The sequence below is a fragment of the Oratosquilla oratoria genome, chromosome 13 (assembly GCF_046742065.1).
Source record: "Oratosquilla oratoria isolate Oo_2021 chromosome 13, ASM4674206v1, whole genome shotgun sequence".
NCBI classification, from domain to species: domain Eukaryota; kingdom Metazoa; phylum Arthropoda; class Malacostraca; order Stomatopoda; family Squillidae; genus Oratosquilla; species Oratosquilla oratoria.
In genome coordinates, this window is record NC_134789.1 from 23,655,442 (window position 1) to 23,660,441 (window position 5,000).

Sequence of the window (5,000 nt, forward strand, 5' to 3'; positions counted from 1 at the left end):
GCACCGGGTGGCAATTTTTATAAAAATCTTTTGTACTGGCTGCCACCAGGTTGCTTCATTCATCTCTTTCGGAAGCGAAAGGGTAGCTATTGCCGATGGCGTTTGTAGCTTGTTTCAATTGACCACTTCCGTACCGGGTGGCACTAGTAGTATGTTTTTCTTGGTGCTACCAGACTATTTCATTCATCTCCGTAGCAACCCTCACCTCGGTAACGAAAGGGGGTGAAGACACCAATCTTCGTAATATGCAGTGGATATTTGAAAGGCTATAAACAATTTGACAGTTTTTCACAAAGTGCGAAAATGGTACAGAAAACATTGGCTTACATGTTAATTTAGATTGGTTTTAGCCCCTAAGTAACAAGATATTTCCTCTCCCCCTCACCTGAATAAAATAAATTGGCGGTAACGAGAATGATATAATTAATATGTGAACAGAGTTGGGCCTCCTTCTCAAGGCGGGAAATCTTTAAAAGGAACGAGTGGTGTACCACAGGGAGACGTGCCGAGACCTGTCCTCTTTATGATTTGGCTCGCAATCAAAGACATTTTTTTCCTCGCCCTAAACATAATGTAACTACCTAGAATTACCTAGGCTTTGCCAGAACAAACTCTCTAGAGGGCGTCATTGGGCTGCAGAGAATAAAAACGTCGAAAACAATAAAAAAAAAAGTGAAGAAAGAAGAAAACAACCCCTTTTTTAAATGACTTGCTGTTTCCATTGTTCTGAAAGGTTTTGATCACTGAGATTTTATTCCATGGGTTAACGTCGTCTTCCTGTTTTGCCTATTTTTTTTCCATGAACCTAACGGTATCTTGTCACTCACTCTTCCCTGTATCTATTTGGATACATGTTGACTGCATGTTTTTGTACGGTAAAATCTGCTCAGTAGCAGGCAGCTGATACTTTAGGATATATATGGGGAACTCCTACGGACCAGAGCCACACATCATTTTGTCTGTGATAGGGGAATTGCTTATTCATAGAGAAGTTATGTTACTTTATTGTAGTGCGACTGTCCCTCCGTTATGCTGCTCCCCTTAGTGTTAATGTTGTCCTGTACCACTTCTCTGAACATATATTTCGATTTTCGCCTATCCCCCCCCCCCTCCCTGTTGTAGGGAGAAGCAATACTGATGTCGCCAAGTGTCCCACTCGGGTTGTAAAAGACGGCTAAAACGGGACAGAGTGATGGGACTAGGCATCCTGCTCTGTAGCCCCAACGGTTACATTCTTACGAGAAGTCAAGTCATAAGAGGGTCTGGGAGTTTTCCAACCAAAACCCTAATTTTTGAGTCATTTAATATGTGTTTGTCTGGTACAGATGAGAGTAAAAGGGAAGAGGTATGTTTGTGAGAAGGAAAATTGATGTATTGGCATTAAGTGAAACTAAGTTGAAAGGGAGGCAAGAGTTTGGATTTGGGAGTAGTGGGGAGGGTGAAGAAGAGGACGGGGGAGGGAAGGGATGGCTATACTAGTACGTGAAAAAATAGATAAGCGTGTGGTGGAGTGGAAGGAGGTTTCTTCAAGATTAATGTGGATGACGGTGAAACTGGGCAGGGAGGTGTGGGTCTTTGTAAGTGCATATGGGCCTTATAGTGAGAAGAATGTAGAGGAAAGGGAGGCGTGTTGAATATACTTAAATGAATACGTAGAAAGTTTGGGAAGGAATGCCAATGTAGTGATATTGGGAGATATCAAAGCTAGATTAGGAGATGAACCAATAGAGGGAGTGGTTTGGGAGTTTGGAGTGCCAGGTAAAAATCATAGCGGAGAGTTAATGGTGATGTGTTTAGAGTTGATAATAGCTAACACATTGTTTAGGAGAAAAATCAAGCATAAATACATATGAGAGAGGGTAGTGGATGGAAGGGTGGTTGATAAGGCTTTAATAGACTATGTCGTGGTATCCAGAAAGAGAAAATAAAGAGTTTTGGATGTCCGTGTTCTTAGGGGAGAGAGTGGGGGGAATATCAGATAATTTTTTGGTGGAAGGTAAGTTGAGAGTGGAGGATTGATGGAGAAAGTGGAAAGGGCGTATGTAAGGAGGTACTTAGAGTAAATTACTTAAATAAGAATGAAAATGAGCTAGAGTACAAGGAGAAGCTGAGAAGAGTGTGGCGGGTGTTAAAGCATAGAGTAGAGGCAGAAGTGGAAAGGGAAAGGTAGGAGTTGCATGGATAATACTTCTGTAGTAAGACAGATATGTGAGAAAGCTTTAGCAAAAGGTAAGGATGTTTCTTGGGCCATTATGGATTTAGAACATGCTTATGACAGGGTAGACAGGAAGGCACTGTGGGAGGTTTTGCAGATATATGGGATGGGGAAAAGCCATTAAGGCGAGTCAAGAATTTTTACGAGAATAGTAGAGCCTGTGTTAGAATGAGAAATGGGGAGAGTGAGTGCTTTGAGGTAAAGGTGGGGTTGCATCAAGGATATGTCATGCCGACAGCACTGTATAGGGCAAATTTTTGGAATTTGAGGGAGGCAGAGAGGAACGTTTCAAATTTGTTTGAGATGAAATTTTATCGTATCTATTTGTTTATTTATTTATTTTTATTAACTTTTTCCGCGCGGTAGCCCAGTGGATACCGCGTCGAACTCTATATATTTATTTATCTATTCCTTTATTTATCTATCTATACAATTACTCATTCATTTAATTGTTTATTTTCCCTCATTGATTTATCTATTTATTCATCTATTTATCTTTTATCTATTTACTAATCTTTAATTCATTTACTTTGTCTATATACTTACTCAACGAGTGTTCAATTGTTTATTTTTCATTTTACACATCAATTTACTATTTCATTTGTTTAATTCGAATTCTATCCGTTTATTTAGTGATGTATTTATTTTTCAACTAGAGATAGGATGCAGAAGCCCCAGCCCCTACTCCCCACCAATATGGATTACTTAAGTTCAGAAGAAAATATTCTAACGAATTTAACAGACACCTTCAAGCCAGCGACACACTCTACCTTTCATGCTATCACCAGACGGTTTTAATCAGTTGAGGAGCGGGTGTAGACACAGGACGAATTGAGTTTTGATCGCTTTAGTGGTTGAGGCGAACATAAAAGTGGCTCTTCGAAACATAAACGAGGTGATGGGAAAAAAATCATACATACACACATATACCAAAGGCTTTTTCCCCCTTACACGGGGGGTAGCCAAAAAGAAAAAAAGGCATAGAAACCACTCCCACCCATTCCATTTCCTATATATTCCACTCCCCTCCACCCTCCTCCCTCCCTCTTATCTTGGCACCTCCTGGATGACGGGTCTTGCTGTGGCCGCTTCATAGAATGCCTAATTCGTCCTAGATGAAAGTATGCAGATGTGGTTTGTTCTACATACAAACTGAAGCATATAGATTGAGAGAGTGGAGAGAACAGCAATCAAATTGATTCCCAGACTCCCTGGACGTGTCATCACCAAAAGAGAAAAAGAGAAAGAAGTGACTTGACAGAAATGTTCATGTCATTAAATGGAGCAGACATGAATGACGGGGAAAGGATCTCTTGGTCTGTGACAGGAGAGATGATAAGGTCCTTGGAACAACTTAAAAAGGACCGCGTGTCTACACAATGAAACAAAATCCTTACAGATGCATCAAATACAGGAACAGCAAGGTTTTACAGCCCAGGCTAAATCCAGTATAAAATTAGAAAATTAAGTGTAATAATTGTAGAAAAAAGAAGAAGACTGGACACCACTAGTGTAGCCTTTTCCTGCATATTACACAGATAAACACAATTAAGGAAACACACATACATTTACACACACACGAAGAAAGACGGGGAAAGTCTGACAGGAGGGCGTTGGTCTAAAGAAGACCGGAAGCGTCTCCTGGTGGTGGGGGATGGGGGTGGGGATGGGGGTGGGGGGGTCATGGCGTCCGTTGCCCCACCTCCCCACAGGATCTTGTCTTCTTTCCGGTGCTGAGTCGTGGCGGCCCCGCCTTTCTCACCTACATACTGGACTTCGCACACACAGCTCTCTCTCTCTCTCAATGGAAATTCACAAAAATCAGAAAATTCTGGTATTCACAACGAGAGTTTCGCAGTTTTGGAAATCTTGTGGCATTCGTTGGGAATGCTGAACATTCCAGCGTTTTAGTGATTCCCAACAAAGATTCCACGCACCGCGCTGCACCACGTATCCATTCCCGTCTCGGATGCAGCGAATCGGTGTACGATTCCGATCATTAGCGGCATCTGTCACCTGCCCTGACATCCCTAGCAACCAAGGCACAAGTGAATGACACTCTAAGTCGCAGCTGAGCGTCTCCTGCCGTGAGGTCGTAGCCTGACAGAACAGAACGTGGCAATCCAGCTTCTCTCAGTTGAGTAAAACGGACTTGTATTTCACTGCAGCCAAACGCCTAAAATATGAATCGCAGCCAAAGAAGACTTAGTTAATCGCGGCAGGCCTCTTCAAACCAGAAACTCCTCTGGCATTAGCTGGGTTGGCCACACCGAAGCCGAGCTTTGAAAACTTTCTCTTGAGTTTTAAGTCTGTTTTGACACCACACTGTTCCTAGAGAGTAAGTATAAGAGAAGGAAAAGAGAGAGAGAGAGAGAGAGCAGCCAGACAGAGAGACCGACATGCAGACAGACAGACAATATATATATATATATATTTCTAGGGCACAGGTTCTCACGGAGACAATTTTGATTAAAATCAACTGCGCTAATAGATTTAACTATTTTCAGTTGTATCTTCTTAAGTTTAAGGAAGGACTTCCTATCAACTTCATTCAGCTTATGAACGAAATCATCCATGGTGAATGTGAAAAGAAAGGCGCTGGTGAATGCCGATGGTTTCTATTTGATGTGTAACAGCATGTAAAAAACTGTTGACAACGACACCTAAAACTTCGGAGTTTTTTCACCTCGATAAGAGGCTTCCTCAGGGTGAGAAGGACTTCATTGGTGTAGAGACGATGTTCTAGTCTTGAAGGTCTAGAGGCAAGTTAAGAAGGTGGCTAAGC

General features: G+C 41.9%; 1 protein-coding gene across 1 annotated transcript in view; it reads right to left on the minus strand.

Annotated features, from left to right (window-relative positions):
* Cad99C (cadherin 99C) overlaps positions 1-5,000 on the minus strand; it is a 143,427-nt gene that overhangs the window by 86,773 nt on the left and 51,654 nt on the right. The gene's annotated exons all lie outside the window — the stretch shown is intronic.